The 22027-nt window shown below is 44.5% G+C and overlaps 2 pseudogenes; one reads left to right on the top strand and one right to left on the bottom strand.

The window, feature by feature from the left end:
- The first annotated feature begins 7260 nt into the window (after positions 1–7260).
- On the top strand, positions 7261–7379 carry LOC124778682 (annotated as a pseudogene).
- Positions 7380–21506: 14127 nt separating this feature from the next.
- On the bottom strand, positions 21507–21624 carry LOC124778632 (annotated as a pseudogene).
- Between the last annotated feature and the right edge of the window lie 403 nt (positions 21625–22027).

Raw genomic sequence — 22027 nt, 5'->3', positions numbered from 1 at the left:
GGTGCATCGTACACACACACTAAAGCCAGACTGACGTTAAAGTTGCGTACAAACAGGAATACGATTAACAAAGCGAAAATTGCAGGGTGATGATAAAAGCAATCACGAGTTTCCTTGATAACGGAAGAAACCACTTGAATCTTCAAACAGCGAGCGAGGTAGTGCGGTAGGGAGGGGACTCGCACTCGGGAAGACGGCGATTCAAATCCCCTGCCGGCCATCGACATTCGGATTTTCCGTGGTTTCCATAAACCGCTTAAAGCAAATGCTGTGATGATTCGTTTGAAAAGAACATGACTGTTGTTCACGAGCCAATTAACGACGAGCAAGCGGAGATGCACTTCTGGCCACCCACAGATTTTTGTGATTTTGGCTTAGAGCATGCGGTAAGCATACGCACGATTTTTGAACCCTCTCCATCGCATGCACATGTCGCAGGATAGTGGAATGATCAGAGTTCATCACATCTACCAGCTCTCGTGTGCACTGATATGGATCATTGCGGATTAATGCGTTTAAACGAACTTATCAAACACCGAATGTCTTCCTGAACGTAGAGAGTCACTAATGTCAAAAGGATAATCCTTAAAACGAGGAAACCATGCCGTGCTCTGCCCAGTGGTATTAATCCCATACACGGGCAAAAGTTTCTGCCTGCTTCCGCTGCTGTCACCCCTCTACTGAACTCAAACAGAAGAAGAATCTGGAAATGTTCCGATTTCTCCAATTGCGACTCCATTTTCTAGCTTCCACAGCTCCATTTACTATTTACAAATGACAAAATGACAATATGTAAACTCAAATACCAATAGTGAAGAACAAATAAAAATGACAATCAATAAATAAACCCACAGTAACCGGAATATCAACATGCAAAACAAAACGCCACGACCTTATACGCTAACATAGTTCTTCGAGTTTAGCAGCATCTTACAACAGCTGTCAGAAGACGTTAGTAAGCTAAGAAAATAGTATATAGCAATCTAGACGTTCCCAGGTACACAAATAACTGGTTACAAAAATCGCAGTTCATCGTAGAACAATAATGACAATCCATCATTTCTTCTCAGTGTAGTACAGAAAGGAGAAACACACTGAAGAGCGAAAGAAACTCGTACACCTACCTAATATCGTGTATGGCATCAGGAGCACACAGAAGTGCCGCAGCACGACGCGGCGTGCCCTCGACTGATGTCTGAAGTAGTGATGGAGGGAACTGACACCATTAATCTTGCAGGGGTGTCCATAAATCCGTAAGAGTACGAGGGGCGCAGTTGTCTTCTGAACAGCACGTTGCGAGGCATCCATGATATGCTCAATAATGTTCGTGTCTGGGGAGTTTGGTAGCCACCGGAAGTGTTTAAACTGAGAAGAGTCTTCCTAGAGCCACTCTGTAGCAATTCTGGACGCGTGGGGTGTCGCATTGTCCTTCTGGAACTGTCGAACTCCGTCGGAATGCACAATGGACATCAATGGATGCAGGTGATCAGTCAGGACGCTTACGTTCGTGTCACCTGTCAGAGTCGTATCTAGATGTATCAGGGGTCCCATATCACTCCAATTGCACGCGCCCCACACCATTACAGAGCCTGCACCAGCTTGAACAGTCCCTTGCTGACACGCAGGGTCTATGGATTCGTGACGTTGTCTCCATACCCGTACACGTCCATCCGCTCGATACAATTCGAAATGAGACTCGTCTGACCAGGGAACATGTTTCCGTCATTCCCTAGTTCAACCAGGCAACATGTTTTCGTCATCAACGGTCCAATGTCAGTGTTGATGAGTTCAGGTGAGGCGTAAAGCTTTGTGTCGTGCAGTCATCAAGGGTACACGAGTGGGCCTTCAGCTCCGAAAGCCATATCGATGGTGTTTCGTTGAATGGTTCGAGCGCTGACACTTGTTGATGGCCCAGCATTGAAATCTGCAGCAGTTTGCGGAAGGGCTGCACTTCTGTCACGTTGAACGATTCTCTTCACTCGTCGTTGGTCCTGTTCTTGCAGAATATTTTTCCCGACGCAGCGATGTCGAAAATTTGATGTATTACCGGATTCGTGATATTCAGGGTAAATTCGTGAAATGGTCGTACGGGAAAATCCCCACTTCATCGCTACCTCGGAGACGCTATGTCCCATCGCTCGTGCGCCGACTATAACGCCACGTTCAAACTCACTTAAATTATCCGATCTAATAACTGCGCCAGACATTTTTTGTCTTACATGGGCGCTGCTGTCTGTTTATATATCTCTGTATTTGAATAAGCATGCCTGTACCAGGTTCTTTGGCGCTTCAGTGTATAACTGGAGCTAGTGGTTACCCTCATTGGCTCTACAGCGCGGAGTCCCATGTTCGATTCCCGGCCGGGTTGGAGATTTTCTTTGCTCGATGGCTGAGTGTTTGTGTTGTCCTAATCTCATATTCATCGACGCGCTAGTCGCCGAAGTGGCGTCATAGTGGAAGAAATCCACCAGGATGCCGAAAAGCCCCTCCCGTCCAATAACACTACTCGTTCATCTCATTACAGCACAGAAAGGAGTGCTGTATTCAGCCCCAAAAATTCTGCATGTAGAGAATTTAATAGATGTGAAAATTACCTTCAAAAAGAAACCAAACGTCCTCTACTCCATACAAGTCCTAAATGTCTAATAATAACGCGTGGGTGGCATGGCATGTTGTCAAATTTTTCACTCAGTACTAAGTAACTAACTAATTAAATAACTAATTAAGAGAAATTGCTGAAATGTTTGAAGGCAAACATGTCTACGATGTTGTTCAAGAACTTAACAGGCAACTGCTTGCTTTTTGTCGTGGAAAGCAAAGCAGAACTTTGGGGAACGTCTAATGGTCTGCAACTCGTCTAGCAGGTTCAGCACATGCTTACACAGGGCTCATAGGCTTATACCTGGTGACGTCACCGGGTGCTTCAGACTTTCATATGTACCTGTCCAATCTTTCTTCTGTTTAGAGAAGACGAAACTGACGTCTTCATACAGTACTGTGTTTCACTTTCCACCACGAAAATACGCAAAATGACAGTTTTGTTGATAATGCGCACGTGGTAATCAGATTCAACGATAAATATTTATGACGATTTTGAAAGAGTAATAGTCACTCACTCACTATTTTTCATACTCAAGGCTACGATTTAATGTTGATTTTACACCCAAGACATCATTTTTGTGAGGCCACAGGAAGTTATCAACATGAGCAGGCACTGAAGGAAACATGCGCTTTGTTAATGCATGCGGGATCTTTACTGTGGCTCTCATTCGGATAGTATTTTATGGAGTTGAGAACAAGCAGGCAATTTGGTGATTTAACAGTAATCTTGCAGTGAATATTTGGGGCTTGGAAGCCTCATGCAGCAATTAGGGAAAGAAATATCTCAAAGCACTTACTGGAGAGAACGTTGGTCCCAGGAATTTCTCGAACTGGTGTCCAGACAATGCTTTTAGCCGAAAAGACGAAAAAACTGCGTACCTGTATCTACCTGTGAGGGGCCTCTAGTCATGGCAAGGGCAGGGATGCAAGACAAATTTGGGTTACCAAGCCAGGACGTTTCGACAGTGTCGCAAACGCCCTTTGTGAAGAGGGATGGCGACCATAAAAATTCGCGATTTTCCATGTTCACCGTGGGCCAGACGCTATCGAGAGAGCCGTCAGGTGGCATCATCCCTCTGCCTGCTGAGTTATTTGGGAACAGAATGCATTATTTACCCGAACAGAGGAAGCTAGGGTAAAATATAAGGAAAGCAAGAAAGCGGCACAGACCATAGTAAGGGCGGAGAAGAAGAAGTGGATGGAAAAATGGACAAGAATGTTAGAAGAGGACAGTGAAGGGAACAAAAAAGTACTCTACACCATGGTAAGAAATAAGAGGAACGACAGAAGCGAGTGCCTGAGGATCATGGATAATAATGGAAGAGTTGTGGAGGAAATGCATGAGCTCAAAAAGATTTGGAAGGAGTACTTTGAAGATCTGTTGAATGCCGCCAAGCGAGTAACTAACAGCGATGGAAAGCCTAAGGCAGCAGACGATTATAATAGTGGGGAAATTGATGATCTAACTTGGAATGAAGTGGAAGAAGCCATAAAGAGGATGAAAGGGGGCAAGGCACCCGGTTGGGACGAAGTAACAGTGGATATGATACGAGCAGCAGGAGAAGTAGGCACCCAGTGGCTATACAGAGTGCTGAGGGTGGTGTGGAAGGAGAACAGAATTCCTGAGGATTGGAAGAAAGGAATTATAGTCCCGATCTTCAAGAAAGGGGATAAAAGGAGATGTGAGAACTACAGAGGAATCACCCTGCTATGCCACTGTGGAAAAATCTATGAAAAGATCCTGGAGAAGAGAATAAGAAGCAGTATTGAAAGTAGACTGCATGAGGAGCAGTACGGTTTCAGACCGGGAAGCTCAACAACGGACCTCATATTTGCGGTAAGGCAACTGCAGGAAAGGCACTATGAGTATGGGAAGGACTTAATCATGGCCTTTTTGGATATTGAGTAGGTGTATGACAGTATCTGTAGGGACAAGCTCTGGGATGTGCTGAACGCAAAAGGGATAGATGAAGAGATAACATGAAAAGTCAGAAAAATGTATGAGGGAAGTGAGAGTTGTGTGAAAGTGGGGAGGGAACGTACTGCATGGTTCAAGCTGCAAAATGGGCTGCGACAGGGAAGTGCTCTTTCGCCTTTATTGTTTATTATTGTTATGGATGAAATCCTACAGCAAGTATCAGATGCAATTGGAGATCATAAAATGAAAGCAGTGCTTTTTGCCGATGACCTGATGTTATGGGGAAATTGCGAGAAAGAGGTGCAAGAGCAGTTAGATGCATGGGAGGCAACGGCAGCACAATATGGAATGCATTTCTCTGCAAAGAAAAGTGAAATAATCGTCACAACAAGGAAGAAGAATAGGCCAAATGTGGATATAACTTGTGGAGGGGAAAAACTACAAGTGGTAGAGAACTTCAAGTACCTGGGAAGCGTGATTGAAAGTAAGGGGGGAAACGCAATGGAAATAAATGAAAGGTGCAGAAAAGCAGGGCAGTTCTACAAATGCATTAGGGGGCTTATTTGGAGCAAGGAGGTGCCACAGAAATCCAAGGGAATTATATACCGAACCTACTTTGTCCCCATATTGGCATACGGAAATGAGACATGGGTAATGCACAAAAGCGACAAAAGTAGAATACAGGCTAGTGAAATGAAGTTCCAGAGGAGCAGGTTGGGTGTAACAAGACGAGACAGATTGCGAAATGTGAATGTGAGGGAAAGACTAAAGGAGGAACCAGTACAGGACAGGATAGAAAAATCAAGACTGCAGTGGTATGGACACATGAAGAGAATGGATGAGGGAAGAATTCCAAAGAGGATGTTTGATCTACAACTGGAGGGGAAGAGGCCCAGAGGAAGACCAAGAGATAGATGGGTGAAGGGAGTGAAGGGATGTGTGATGAGAAGAGGAGAGAACTGGACGAAGGTGGAAGAGGGGGAATGGTGGAAAGACAGAACACGATGGAGGGGCTTGTGTTCCCGACAGACCCAGCCAGTGGCTGGAAACTGTCCAAGATGATGATGATGATTTACGGTGACTCTGAAATGGTCTATGTTGAGACACAAAAGCACTTCTCTTAGTTTATCTGAGGCCCCTGATCGGACACGCTGTAACGTTTGGCCCATCCAGATAAATGTGTTGTTCTCTTTAGGGCTAAACAGAAACTCAAACACGCTGCATAAAGTGTCTGTGGGAAAAAACAAGTCATGGGCACAATGTCTTCTCCTCTCTGAGTGAGAATTTACAAGTCAGTGACAGGTTGCTTCTCCAGAAAAGAGAAGAATGATATTAACTATGATTAGGATTGAGCAGACGAGTTAGAGGACAAATGGTTCAAATGGCTCTCAGCACTATGGGACTTAACAGCTATGGTCATCAGTCCCCTAGAACGTAGAACTACTTAAACCTAACTAACCGAAGGACATCACACAACACCCAGGCATCACGAGGCAGAGAAAATCCCTGACCCCGCCGGGAATCGAACCCGGGAACCCGGGCGCGGGAAGCGAGAACGCTACCGCACGACTACGAGCTGCGGCCAGTTAGAGGACAGACATGGAGCTCATGGAGTTATGGGATTGGCACGAAATCCTTGTGGAGGCGGTTGTGTGAGTGCTGTTGTGCAGTTTATCGAGGTTTGATGGAAGTTGGTCTTCTGATTCAGAATCCGATCTGGAGAGGACTCTGGTCATGACTCTCATTTTGTGTGCATTGCACATGGGACACTTGATTGGTTTTGACTGGGTAGCCTTTGATGAAGACTTTTTAGCTGTACCGACGGTTTAGGCCTGTCATCACGGACAACTCACTGTGCCAAGGAAAATCTTATTAACCCAGGTTTGCCGCCTTGACGTTTGATCTCCTTATGTGCACTGGCATATAAGTGAGTCAAATTGGTCCATGGTATGACTGGCAAACAGGAATGTCACACGCTGGAATCTGCCGAGGTCTCAGGGCTCCATTAGAGAGTAATTGCCAGCGGCGACTTTGCATATTTCGTGCCCACGATAACGAAATGCACACGCCGCACATCGCTACTCTGCAGACGCTTGCACCGCGACCGTCACGTGAGACATTGCTGCACATAGTCATAGAGAAAGGGGTATAATATTGCTGCTCCGGCTTGTTAGGGAAACCAGAATTACAGTCTCGTCACTTATTCTCAGCTGCAGCAACGTAGTATAACTTCTTTGTAGAATAAATTCATCAAAGTCTATTCAGCGTTAAATAATTTCAGACTGCGTAATCCACTTTCTGATTCAGAGTAAATAGTTTAATCAGACAAATCTTATTATCTTCCAACCAATCGCCACACAGTGGAATGTTATCTATTTGTTGCGTCTATTTGTGTTGCCAGTAAATAATTGACTACGATAATAACAGGGCCACCATTTCATTAAATTATGTCTACATTCAAGTTCATTCAGATTCTGATGAAAGTGATAACCTGTAATACAGGCTAACAACCCACAGCAACCACTGTCAATGGACAAAATCAATTTAGCAGATGCATGGGTCAGGTAGACAAGTGGAAGGCTTACTGGTTAAAGTGACTGCTGTAAGGGCATAAACTCATAGTCGCCTGTAGCCTTTCAAACTGTACTGCAAGACCAGTGTAGTCTTGCAGTTTTGTAAGATCGTCCCGTCCTATGGCGTCAATTGTTATCAGAATAATGAATTTACCTATGTCCCAAAAAGCCAACGGCCTTGCCGCAGTGGTAATACTGGTTCCTATCAGATCACCGAAGTTAAGCACTGTCGGGTTTGGTTAGCACTTGGATGGGTAACCGTTCGGGTTTGCCAAGCACTGTTGGCAAGTGAGGTGCACTCATCCCCCTGTGAAGTCAATTGAGGAGCTACCTGACAATGGCTGGGAGAGTGATGTGCTAACCACTTTCCCCTCCACATCCACATGCAGAGACGCTTTTTTCTGAGGAATATACGGTGGTCGGTCGGTACCATTGGGCCTTCCGAAGCATGTTCCAAAACATAGCACCGTGTGAGGTTGTACTGTGTCATTTCTTGACACATTAAACTAAATTGGTCTATAATAGTCACAGTACGTAAGGTGCATGAACAGCAATATATGTGAGTCATCACTGTGAAGGAGACAGAGATGATGCGTACTTATGTGAGACAGCGTTATCAGCTTCTTGCAGAATTTTAAACGTCCTCATTGTCGGCGCCCATTTGCTTGGCCGGTCAAATTATGCCATATACGGATTTGTTGAGCATTCAGCGGCCCAATGTAGTACTGCATGGGAACATAAGGGCAGGCGCACTCATCATCAAGTTTCCGTTTGATGGCGCCGAATCACCACAATGGTCTATCGCCACATTAAAGCTCTTTTACATATGCACCAGCCACCCTAGAACAAGTAATGTACTTCCTGCAACAGACTGTGCTGGGTCGAAGTCTAGTGGCAGCCAGAGTTGGAAATTACCATTCCACATGTAAGCTGCCATTAACACCACAACACAAACGGCTGCGTTTGCAGTGATGCCGTGACCAGGAACCTTGGACTGCTGATGAGTAGCATCTCACTGCGTTCAGTGATGAATCGTGGTTCTGCACTACTGTGGATGACCACCATTGGCGAGTATAGGGAGACGTCTCACTCTTCCAATGTGTTGCAAGGGCAGAGCTGTGTTACTTCTAGCATTACGATAAGGATCCACCGAGCATGACTTCAGATTTTGTTTGGTAGTGATTCAGGGAACTCCGGCAGCACTACGGTTTATCACAGACTTCCTAGTCATCATGTGTTGCTTCTCCTACAACAGTACAGAGGTGCAATTTTCCAATACGACATTGCTCGTCCACGTGTCATATGTGTCTCTATGTACTGTCTGTGTGATGTTGAGGTACTCTTGTGACCGGCAGTATTCTCAGTTCTGTCTCCAAAGAACATGTGAGTAGTAGGGCAAAGAGAGCATCATCCCACTCTGCATTGTTGCCAAATTTATTCAAGATGGTGGATCCAAAATGGCTGTGGTAGATATGGCTGCATCGCAATGACATAATGGCGGGAAGTTCAAATTTTGACGGGAAAATAGGTCAATTGGGCTACCACCACTAACCCAACCCCCTCCCCTCCCCGCCTCCCCCAGACAATGGCGGGAAGTTTAAATCCCAGCAGGACAAAGCAACACACGATGGCTACCTACACTAACATAACTCTTTTGCCGGCAACACTTTCTAGGAATTGGCAGGGAAAGGACTCAGCCTGTGCTGCAAAGGATGGACGTAAGGCTTTATTTTGCATGCAATGTTTATTTAAACAATTTGAGGCAGTAGCTCCATCCAGTGTGTTCACCATGAAGTTCAGAGTCCAACTGACCTAGTGCACAGTACCACCACCAGAGGGCACTGTTGTCCCTCCTGAGATGTAATCCAAGATGGCGGTCTGGGGGGAAAAGGGCGGGAAAAGGACTCAGCCTGTGTTGGGTTGCTAGAGACAGGAAGGAGTGTACTTTATTTATTTTGAAAAAATTAAATTAGGGACAGATTTCATGTAGTTTATTTATTACATTGATACAAAACACTCACTCTGACATGCATGGGGTCGCAATACACAGCTACAGACCTGCAAACTATGCGTAAATCACCGAAATCATGCAGTACACTGATGTGCAGACATGTAAACAACTTGTAAATTCTCAAAATAATGCATGTGCTACTCTGCTTGCTAATTGTAAACTATCAAAATGATGCATTGAACATCCCACAGAACTGCAGACTACTTGTAAATCAGCGAAATAATGCAGTTCGCTGGTGTGCAGGCATGCTCACTAATTATAAAGTGTCGAAATAATGCACACAGTTTATTTAGGTACGGATTGCTCATAGTTTATTTATTACACTGATACATAACACTCATCCTGGCATGGTTGAGGTCGCAGTAAATAGTCTACAGTCCTGCAAACTACTCGTAAAACACTGAAATAATGCAGTACACTGATGTGCAGAGACGCAAAAAACTCTTAAATTGTCAAATCAATGAATGTAAAAGACTCTGCTAACAAACTTGCTAATCGTCAACTGTCGAAACCATGCATTGCACAGTCTGCACACCTGTTCACAAAATAATGCAACAGACACGAAAACAACACATAAATTATCAAAAGATAATGCAAGTGTAATGCTATGCAAACATGCTCACAACGCTTAAACAGCCGAAAATAATGCAGTGCACAATCACTCATTGCATGTAAAAACTACTTTCGAACTGTCGTCAACTGCAACGTATCAGCAAACTGTCCCGGTACAGATCTCCAAGGCGCGCACGCCGGGCGGCGTGCTCACACAGGTCCCATACGTGAGACACCTCTGGGATGTGCTCACATGTTTACCATTGCTGGCACGATACCGCTCTACCTGTGGGTACCGACATCAGAGGTTGCGCTATAGAAATCTGTTCCAATGCTTTCCAGAATAGCACATGGCACATTGTTCCTAGCGATCCTAATGGGACATTTGAGCCGCATCTAGCCATGCACATGCATTTACCGGCCCAGTGTGGCTGACACATTGCTGCAAAATGTCAGCGTAACGAGTCACCTTTGCAGGCACATCTAAAAGGTTCTCAATGTTATAAGGACGTCACATGGCTATGTAAACAAGAGCCAAGTCGACTTCTCAAAAATTGTCAAGTGTCGCAGAAATAGTTAATGGTCGTTTCTGTAGGAGCTTTTGTGATGTCTCAGCTTGTCTGCATGGAGATTCTTGTCCTAACAAAACCTGTTTACGAAAACAGCCCAGAATAACGCCAAATGCATTCCTCCTGATGGTCCTAATGTTGCACCCCATCCATCATGTGTTACCCTTCCTGGAAATCGTTAAGTCCTGCTTTCAACAAAACTCTCCGAAATGCAAACGTTCCCACTGCTATATAGAGGCTCCTACATCCCGGCACCAGGGATGTCTTGTGAATGAATGGAGCATTATGGCTGGCTCTTACTGAATTTGCCTGCCAAATTACTGATGCCGCCGGTGTGGAAGTGCTGTCTGCCTTTTTTTTTTCTTTCTGCAGAGGAGAGTTTCAGCAGCACTAGTATTTTGTACAGATCTCCATATTGCACTGACAATTAAACCCTGCAATGTGACCTACAGATCATCAAATATGGAAAGACTCTTACACACTCCTAAGGCCGTAATGTTAGTTCGCTTCAGTTTCTGATGTACCAATCATGTGGAATGCAGCACTGTTAATATCCCACTGTATGAAATACATTTCCAGGGCATGATATACATTCTTCTTGCACGTTTCTCTACGATAAACTATGGTAACAAACAGTAAAATTAGAAACTACTTCCTTAAAACAGTGGCTCTGTGTGATACATGTGCAATATACGAGCTTTCCAGAGATGTATAGTGTCCACTGCTCATATCCGATCATGGTTCAGATATTATACTATGCCTGAATCAGTCCTATATAAAATGATTGTTAGTAATGGAGAATACCTCTTACAAGGAAACACATAAATACATAGCAGGAAGTGTCCAATATGTGAAATTACATGTCATGCAGCCACTAACTCTGTAAACATCACATCTATCAAGCAGCTGTATACACGAAGTTTGCAGTGTCCCATAAACACGTATCACTGACTTAGAACTTTCTTAATTATGGAACTGAAGTCTAGATTTGATGCCCAGCATGCGACAGGGGAGTGGAGTACATTGCAAAAATCTTCATTCGTTTACAGGAATGTGTCAAAACAATAGGTTTGCATTTCATCACACATGAGATGATGACCAAGAGGTTATCCATCGAGAGTAGATATGCTTTAAGTCACATACAGGACATTTGGTTGTAGACGAGTCGAACGCAGGCTATGTCACGTGGCTAATGCATCCTGACAGAACAGTGGGAAAAGTGACCTGCAGCTACATCTCCCTCTCTAGATTGGATCATCAGTCTGCCATTAAATTGTGCCTCGTTACAGCTCCATCTCAATCGATGACCCATCTTCTCTCTCTCTGTTATCCTTTAACGCAGATGCATGTAAGTTTAGAGGCAGATAGTTCTCTGTTTTCCTGAAAAGTGTTGGCCCAATAATATACACTCTGGCGATCATCGTCTATATTCATTGTCGCTGTACTTGTCTGGAAAAACCACTTCATTTGTAGGTAATGCTATATATCGATTTATAAAGCCAGTATAGCTTTTAACCTATAGAGCCAAGACTGCTTGTGACAGTAACATGGTCGTGTTTTTTTTTAACATCTGGTGGTTAGTAAGACAATTACATCTCTCTTTCTAAGACACAATGGTACCACTGACAAGAAAAATTTATGAGACGTGTTCACCCATCGCTGATTTTCTATCAGTAGAATTTCAAATCGCTGGCAATCTGTTATTGGCCAAGTGTTATACTTAGTAGTACGGGATGCATGATAGGTACGACTTGAGTATCAGACTTATAAATGTGTGTGTGTGTGTGTGTGTGTGTGTGTGTGTGTGTGTGTGTGTGTGTGTGTGTGTGTGTGTGTGTGTGTGTTCCGATATGTGCAAAGGAAATGTCTATGTCCTGTCCTAAGGGAAGTATGGATTTGATGTAGAATACTGTGACAGCAAAGGGAAGTCAAGTCATAAGAATGGTACAGATATTTCTATTTCCAGAGCCACAGCTGTCTGCAGGATGTATTTCAGATACTTCGCTCATTGTCGAATATCGTCCAATTGAGACCACGAGCGTAATATTTAATTGTAAGTACAGTGATAAAATATATATTTGGCCAGTTTTGTAGGATGGTTCTACCTATGCGCGCTTGGCGTGCAGCGCCGGTGACCTGTGGCTGGAATGATTCACGTTTCTAGCTAACGGAAGGAGCTGTTCGAATGGAGAGGCCTGCTGAGGTGCAGGAATGAAGCTGTCTTAGCCGTGTCGTCCTCTGGACGGCTGACTAGCGAACTAATACTTAGTATGTGTTGGACAGCTTTTGTGATCATGTGGAAATTTGAGAAGATTCAACATGGACGTGTGTTTGCACTGGAACATTTTCCCTCCCATGTAAATTGTCCAGTTGACTGCTTCTGCACATTTCGCGCCTTTATTTAGTTGAGGGACCATCGATTGTGGTGTGTGCACCTAGCAGGTGAAAGACAGGTGGAAGACACATTTGCTGGTTCTCTAGACATGAGAAACAACTCAGTTGACTTCGTAAATTATAGGGATGATTTGGAATCTGTTTCATTACCGACATCAGTATTCACTAGTGGAAATATCAGTTTCCTCTATTTTTTTCGTGTTTTCACATAAAGGTTTCCGCAGACAGGATAAGTTTCTAGCTACTCAGTGGATTACAGCACACCCAACCTTGCAAAAGTTCAGGGTTTCTAGAGAAAAAATTTCCAGTCTATATTTTCGGAATTATGCTGTGAGAGGCATACTGCTATCAGGTGTAATTGCTATGAGCTTGATATCGAGAAGAATCGCGTAAATTGTATAATATTCTGGCAGACCATGTGAAAATACATGTGTTTTTGTAATCCCAGAGTCTAGAGATGGGTGTGCAAAGCAAGCAAGCAAGCAGGTTCGGGCCAGAAACAGTAACGCCTTTTTGCCAAGGGGGGCCAATCCTCAATTTTTAGAACAGTACTGAGAGTGACTTTGGTCCACTGAGGGTGCTCTGGTCACGTGTCAGTAGTGGATTATACCGACCTTGCGGGAAATATTTAGTGCAGTGAGGAGTACACCTATGGTGCATATGCTTATGCTGTCTGTCTTCGTGGTATATGTACGAGGGTCTGGTAGTCGATAGTTATATGCATGATGCAAAAGGGGCGATTTTGTATGGCACAGGATACGAGTTGTATGTTTACTATGTCGACACGGCACTCAGTGATATATTGTCGAGTGGAGATCGGTTTTATGCTCTAATGTTCAAACTTCCATACTCAGTGGCAGAGCAGTGTAACTGAGTAAGAGTCTTTCCATATTTGATGATCTGTAGGCCACTTTGCAGGGTTTAATTGTCAGTGCAATATGGTGATCTATACAAAATACTTTTGCTGCTGGAAGTCTGCTCTACAGAAAGAAAAAATAAGGCGCACAGTGCTTCCACACCGGCGGCATCAATAATTTGGTGGGCAAATTCAGTAAGAGCCAATCATAATGCTCCATTCATTCACAAGACATCCTTTTTGCCGGGACGTAGGAGCCTCTACGTAGCAGTGAGAACGTTTGCATTTCGGAGATGTTTGTTGAAAGCAGGACTTAAGGATTTCCAGTAATGGTAAAACGTGATGTACTACATTAAGATCGTCAGGAGGAATGCATTCAGCATTTAGTCTGGGCTATTTTCATGAACAGTTTCTGTTAGGACAAGAATTTCCATGCAGACGAGCTGAGACATCACGAAAGCTTCTACAAAAGCGACCATTAACTATTTCTGTGACACCTTACAATTTCAGAGAGGTCGACTTGGATCTTACTTACATAGCCATGTGACGTCTGTATAACACTGAGAACCTTCTAGATGTGTCTGCCATGGTGAGTCACTACGCTGACATTTCGTGGTGATGCATCAGCCACGCTGGGCAGGTAAACACGCATGCATGGCTAGATGCAGCTCAGATGTCCCATTAGGATTGCTAGGAACATTGCACCCTGTGCTATTCTGGGAAGCATTGTAACAGATTTCTATAGCGCGACCTGTGACGTCAGTATGCACAAGTAGAGGGGTATCGCACCAGCAACGGTAAACACGTGTACTCGGCCAGAGGTGTCTCACATATGGGACCGGCGTGAGCGCGCCGCCCAGCATGGGCGCCTTGGAGTTCTGTAGGGGGGCAGTTTGCTGATAAGTCGTGGTTGAAGATAGTTTGAAAGCGTTTTTTATGGGTGATGAGTGTTTGTGCACTGCATTATTTTCGGCTGTTGTGTTGTGTTGTAAGCGTGTTTGCATAGTGTTATCTTTTGACAATTTACGAGTTGTTTTCGTATCTGTTGCATTATTTTGTGAACAGGTGTGCAGGCTGTGCAATGCATGATTTCAACCGTTGACGATTAGCAAGCGTGTTTACAGAGCCTCATACATTCATTATTTTGACAATTTAAGTGTTTTTTGCGTCTCTGCACATCAGTGTACTGCACTATTTCGGTGATTTACGAGTAGTTTGCAAGTCTGTAGGATGTGTATTGTGACTGTCAGAGTGAGTGTTTTGTATCAGTGTAATAAATAAACTACATGAAATCCGCCCCTAAATAAGTTGTAACAAAATAAATAAAGTACACTCCTTCCTCTCTCCAGCAGCCCAGTACAGGCTGAGTCGTTTTCCCACCATCCCCCCCCCCCCCCCCCCCCAGTCTGCCATGGGACGACAGCACCCTCTGGTGACAGTGCTGTGTAATAGGTCAGTTGGACTCAGGGCCTCATGGTGAACACACCAGATGGAGCCACTGTGTCAAATTGTTTTAATAAAGACTGCCTGCAAAATAAAGACTTACATCCATCCTATCCAGTAGCCCAGCACAGGTTGAGTTCTTTTCCCACCTTTTTCCCCCCAGACCGCCATCTTAGATTAAATCACAGGAGGGACGACAGTGCCCTGTGGTGGTGGTACTGTGCACTAGGTCAGCTGGACTCCAGACTTCATGGTGAACACACTGGATGGAACTACTGCCTTAAATTGTTTAAATATACATTGCATGCAAAATAAAGATTTACATCCATCCTTTCCAGCACAGGCTGAGTCCTTTTCCCGCCAATTCCTAGTAAGAGATTGCAGTCAGATGACTTAGGTTAGTGGATGTAGCCAAAATGACCTTTTTCCACACCATGTTCTTAGGTTAGTGGAGGTAGCCGTGGTGTGTTGCATTGTCCTGCTGGAATGTGAACTTCTTGTCATTTTCTTGGGCAGGTGGGTGGAGTTGAGAGGGTGGAGATGGCGTTAGTTTAGTGGATGTAGCCCAATTGACCTAATTTCCCACCAAAATTTGAACTTCCCTCCATGACGTCATTGTGACATTGCCATATTTACCACCGCCATCTTGGATCCGCCATCTTCAATAAATTTGGAAACAATGCAAAGTGGGGTGACCCTCTCTTTGCCCTACTACTCATGTGTGGGACCACGGAAGTCAACTCAGCCCCTGTGTCGGTTCCTAGAATATCAAGACGACATAAGACCATTGCAGACTGGCTTGCCTCAAAATAGGCTACAGTGGCTTCATGACACCCTCAGAACCGATTCACTACATGCATCGAGACCAGAGGGGTACGAAATCTATTACATACCCAATACATCTGCGACGAGATGAGCTGCTCTTCTCTGCATCTTCTCTCACTTCTCTTATGAACAGAAACATAGTACAGTCTGAGTATTAGTAAAGGAACTGTGTCGCAACTGGTAATGACAATGCTTTGGCGACTAGATACTATAGTTATTGCTAATGTATGAGAGAAACTGCTTTTACGTTTAACCGCATCGCAAGAGTCAAGGCAAAGCTGTCTAATATGTTTGTCTTCTTAATGAGCAGCCGAATGTTTGAAGCCGTAACTGTCGTGGTGAACGTAACACGATTCTGGATCAGGCGTAAGAACGGTTTTACTGACTGTGAATTCGAGATCACGACAGTCATGTGCAAAAGTGACGAATAGTTATGTCACGGTCGGAAATTACCGCGACCAGTGTATGAAGTACTGAAACGAGAGCGAGGTGAGTATAAGGAGTAATAAACGTCCACATGCCAAACACGTGGATTGTCACCAACAGTTACGTCTGTTCAGCCAATGGTCTGTTAAACGCCACTGCGGATGACTTTTCAGCCTTTCCGAGAAGAGACTTCACCAGTATACTTCGCCGTGGAAATACGACAAACGGAGCTGCTCTAATAACCTCACCTGCAACATCACGAGCCACTGCCAGTCATCTCAACATGCCGCCAGGCCTCTCCAATAAGCTGCATTGCCGTTCGCTCTCCCCCGGTTAAAGACCAACAGAATTCAGCAGTTCACATTGTAAATAGTTTGTTTTATTATAAGACTATTTGCTTTCTTTTCCTTTTCTTAGCTCTTGCAGCGTAAATAAAATTACTTGAAGTGTACAATTAATTATCAGTGCAGGTTTGCTGTCCCAACATTAGTTATAAGTGTTTTTATTTTACTTAAACTATCTCTTTCTTTTAAATCAATGCTGTTGCAGTTCCGTATGTTTTATGTGCCTTTTCGACGGAAGTTTTACGAACGCATGTGCAGTGTTATCTTCAAAGTGAGTTGATACGGTCGCGCGCGTAAGTCGCGGCGTCCGTCATTAATTTCTGGACGGCGATCAATAGAATAAAGCTGCTTGTTCGCTATTGGTCTAACATAAGGTTCACGGCGAAGCCAAACTGAATGTGACAGCTGTCAAACCATGCAGGTTATCTCAACATCGTACTTAGAGTCATCTTACCACATTTTTACGAGTAATAACTTGATTGTTGATGATTACAGGAATCAGAGAACACGTGTATAGTCTAATTGTACAGTGTTTACATGATTAGTAACGGAATTGTGTGTGATTTCCAAGCTTTAGTGATTAGATTAAATAACATTCTCTACATCCACACAATTCGGCAGTAAGACGCTTTCTTCTGGGGCGAAATATTGTACAAGAACTCAGGTTATCTCTAACAAAACCACATATTAATACATGGTCTATAATCTCATGAAGTACACCCCTGAGATCCGTTTTCTCCACAACAGGTGAATTATATTTTCTTAGATAATCAACAATTGCTGCTCACATAACCTCCGCATGGCAACACGGAGAGTACCATGCAGGAAAACGGAAATACTACATTTTCTTGAGGAAGGAACACACATGAATTTGTTGGAAGAAATAGAAATATACATTCACCTGCACAACAATCTTGACTATATCTTGCAAGACAAGATAGAGCTAAAAAGCCAAGTTTACCTATAAAATATGTACACTGTCGTAGTTAGCCTAGCTAGTAAGAAAAAAGCTTTCATTTTTAAAAAAAATCAGGTATTACCTCTCACCACGGACACCCTAGTGGCTGACAGCCTTCACATAACGACCGAGATCAGTGGCTTTTGTGTAGAATTATCAAAACTACCAGACAAGCAACTCTGACAGCCTTCACTTAACGACCGAGATCACTGACATTTGCTTAGAATTGTCAACACTACCAGACAAGCAACTCTGCGTGAAATAACCGCAGAAATCAATGTGGGACGTCACGACGAACGTATCCTTTAGGACAGCGCCACGAAATTTGGCGTTAATAGGCTATGGCAGCAGACGACCGACGCGAGTGCCTTTGCTAACAACACAACATCGCCTGCAGCGCCTCTACTGGGCTCGTGAACATATAGGTTGGACTCTGGACGACTGGGAAAACCGTGGCCTGCTCGCATGAGTCCCGATTTCAGTCGGTAAGAACTGATGGTAAGGTGCTCCATAATGGTGTGGGCTGTGTTTACATGGAATAGACTGTGTCCTCTGATCCAACTGAACCGATCATTGACTGGAAATGGCTATGTTTGGCTACTTCGAGTCTATTTGGAGCCATTCATGGACGTCGTGTTCCCAAATAACGACGGAACTTTTATGGATGACGATTCGCCATGTCATCAGACCACAGTTATTCGTGACTGGTTTGAAGAACATTCTGGCGACTCAGATCGTCCGACATTAATCCCATCGAACACTTATGGGAGATAATTGAGAAGTTACTTCGTGCACAAAATGCTGCACGTGCAATACTCTCGCAATTATGGACGATTGCAGAGGCAGCATGGCTCAATATTTCTGCAGGGCGCTACCAATGTCTTATTTAGTCCAGGCCACTTCGAGATGCTACACTACACCGGGGAAAAGGAAGTCTGACGCGATATTAGGAGGTTTAGCATGACTTCCGTCACTACAGAGTACACACCATAGATGTAGAAGTATGCCCTCCTGCACCACCGTGGTTTTTGGCACAACGAAAGACATAACGTCTTGTGTAAATGCATGTGTCCGCCATTATGTTCAACATGCTCCTTTTCAATTTCTTCGACTGTAAGGAGTGTTATTCAAACCAAACGTGTTTCACTTCATTTAAAAGCATCGTCAGTGGACAGTTTTTTAACCACTTAACATTATTGCATGCGTCCTCTGGTCCATAGCCGTCAGATTCTCAACTCCCTGCGCTGTAATAGTCTTAAAAGCAAAAAGGCATCATGTATAGTTTCATGTGGTCGTTGCAAATAAAACTTATGTTAAAAAGAAACAGAACAGCTTGAACGACTAGAGATAGGATGTCCATATTCACAGGACATAAATCAGTGTGTTCTTCAGAAATGATAAGCATTTCAGTCACCTCGGTTCAGAATATATACTGTTGCCTTGTAGACACGGGGTCTGACATAGGCCCTGATAACTTGTTCCGTGCATGATGGCATCGGCGGTTATAAGGCGCGAATATTGTCCTGTGCTGTAGCCATCCATGCTCCATTTACTGATTCCAAAGTTCATTTTTGGTGGTTGGTATTGGATCACAGCGCTGCACCCGTCATTTAACTATACGCCACACGTTTTCAATTGGCAATAAGTCTAGTGATCTGGCGGGCCAGGGCAAAAGGCTGCCGTCCAGTGACTTCAAGAAGGCAGGTGATCGTGCAGCAACGTGTAGTCGTGCATTGGCTTGCTGATAAATGTCGTCTGGGGTGTTGTGCACATAGCTATAGGGCGCAGGACTTCATTCACGTTGGTCGCAGTGCCCTGGACACCCAACAACTGTGATTTACCATACATCATAAAGGAAAAATTGTTCAAATGGCTGTAAGCACTATGGGACTTAACATCTGATGTCATCAGTCCCCTAGACTTAGAACTACTTAAACCTAACTGACCTAAGGACATCACACACATCTATGCAGGATTCGAACCTGCGGCCGTAGCAGCAGCGCGGTTCCGGACTGAAGCGCCCAGAACCGCTCGGCCACAGCGGCCGGCCATCATAAAGGAAATTGGAAATTTGTGGTAAGTTCCGTGGGACCAAACTGCTGAGGTCATCGGTCCCTAGTCTTACGCTCTACTTAATCTAACTTAAACACCCATGCCGGAGGGAGGACTCGAACCTCCGACGGGGGAGAGCCGCGCGAACCGTGACAAGACGCCCTAGACGCACGGCTACCATGCGCGGCACATCATAAAGCCTTCAGTTGCCGCTGTATGTGTTGTGCGAATGCAGTCACTGTGATGCCGCTCCTCCTGTCTGCGGCGAGCCAAAATGAGGCCATCATTTTCAAACAAAACCTCGACTCCTCCGAAAGCACTATCCGATGCCATTCCTGTCCCTAGTGACATCGTTCTGCCGTCCAGTATGTTTCTGCGAATTCCTCAAAGGTAGGCGGAGAAGTGGACGACGCACACGTAACCCACGCCGTAATAAACGGCAACGGACTGTCACCGCTAATAGTGTACGATGTGTTCCACTGTTGTGCCAGAGCCGAGGAGTACACAGATTTGTTCTGCAATGCCTTTGGATGAGGTGTCGATCTTCTTGGGTGATGGTCTGGATGTTGCGACCTGACCTATCTCGTCGTGTTATACGGCCTTCCGCGAATCATTCTGGACACACCCGTTGCACTGCTGAAACACTTCGTCCCACATGATCAGCAGTTTCCCGTATGGATGCATCACTTTCTCTTGTGCCAATGATGCACCCTCTTTCAAACTCATTGATTTGATGGTACGGCTCGTGCATCCCTCTGTGAGGCATCCTGCAGGTATGATCAAGTCACACCGATACATCACCTTTGGTTTGCAGCGACAACGAGAGCCGCAGGCACATTTTATCGGTAGGCGGTGTTGCGCCGCGATATCGATGTTGATCTTGAATCCACGGGCCTACGTGGTTCAAATGCTAATCACTTCTGCACAACACAATGTACATGTCCCGTGAGCAAAAACGACCCATCTGTAGTCGTTCAAGGAGTTCTGTTTTTTCTGAAGGTGAGTATGGAAAACTCCTCTGGACTTTTGCGGCTGTGACTGTTTGCGGTGGCTCATCGCTGTGGTCTGCACTTGTTTATGTTGAGAGTCGATTGTCACTCTTTGCACTAAGCGTTAATAATCTCCTGGTTTTCCTTCATTTGTCCACGCAGACTTCTCAATACGCAGCATTAGCAACAGCATCTGCGAACGCCTACCGGAGTTCCTGGTGTTTCTCACCTGCTCCTTCATACGTACTGTCGACAGCGAGCCTTGCAAAACTCCCTCGGAATATTCCCGAAGCTACTTTCACGCTTCTACGATTTCATCCTATTAAGAACAACGTACTGAGTTCTGCCTGCTAGGAAGTATTCAATCCAGTTGCGAAGCTTTCCAGTGTTTATTTTTTGGTGTATTGTTCACTAGGCGATGGTTCGATGCTATATCAAAAGCAAGAAATCGAGGATTACGGCATCAACCTGGGCAAGTCTCTACAGCGCCTTTCAGAACTCAGGGACCATTAGAGCGAGTTGAATATCACGAGGCACAGTGCATTACAATTAACTCATCTCACAATTTTCCCACCATCCGTTTAACATTACCTAACGTAAAGCTTTATATACCTGAAGACGGTAAAATTCAAAGACTGATACTAGTTATACAGCTGAGTGATTGTACATCATGAAATTCAGAAAATATGATACACATGTTGATCGACAACGACGAAATGAGTTTTACAAGGTCGCTATTTGAAGAGTCTCCTCCTACAGTGGAGCTTTTGGCCTCAAAAATGCTCATAATAAGCACTCAGTCTTCAGGCCACAAGTGGCCCATCGGGAACATCCGACCGCCGTGTCATCCTCGAGCTGAGTATGCGGATAGGAGGGGCATATGGTCAGCACACCGCTCTCCCGGTCGTTGTGATGGTTTTCTTTGACCGGAGCCGCTATTGTTCTGTCGAGTAGCTCTTCAATTGGCATCACGAGACTGAGTGCACCCCGAAAAATGGCAACAGCTCATGGTGACCCGGATGATCGCCCATCCAAGTGCCGGCCACGCCCGACAGCGCTTAACTTCGGTGATCTGACGGGAACCGGTGTATCCACTGCGGCAAGACCGTTGCCAAAAATGCTCATAATACTCGAGCATAAAATATAATCCATAAATCAAAAATAAACTGATGTCAGAGATATATGCATATAATTATACGAATCTATCCTACGATTCTTCTTGAAAATGGAAATGACCTGCGCCTTTTTCTCCAGTCGCTTGGAACACTTCATTGTTCCATCGACTACAATCAGAGGACAGAAAGTTCTTCCTCGTAAACTCCATAGAACCGTACAGCTGTCTTATCATGTCCAATTCCCTTTGTTCTGTCAAGTGATTTTTATTAATTTTTTTAATCCGTGATGTAAGTGTATATCAGTCTATCTCATTTCGGCGTTCGTGAGGCGACTATAATGACGAATTATATATTAGGAACATTCTAGTGAAACTATCTCGCAAGACAGATACCAGTGTACC

The sequence above is a fragment of the Schistocerca piceifrons genome, chromosome 2 (genome assembly GCF_021461385.2).
Source record: "Schistocerca piceifrons isolate TAMUIC-IGC-003096 chromosome 2, iqSchPice1.1, whole genome shotgun sequence".
NCBI lineage: Eukaryota > Metazoa > Arthropoda > Insecta > Orthoptera > Acrididae > Schistocerca > Schistocerca piceifrons.
The sequence above is the reverse complement of the archived record's forward strand: the minus strand, read 5'-3'. Positions and strand labels throughout refer to the sequence as shown.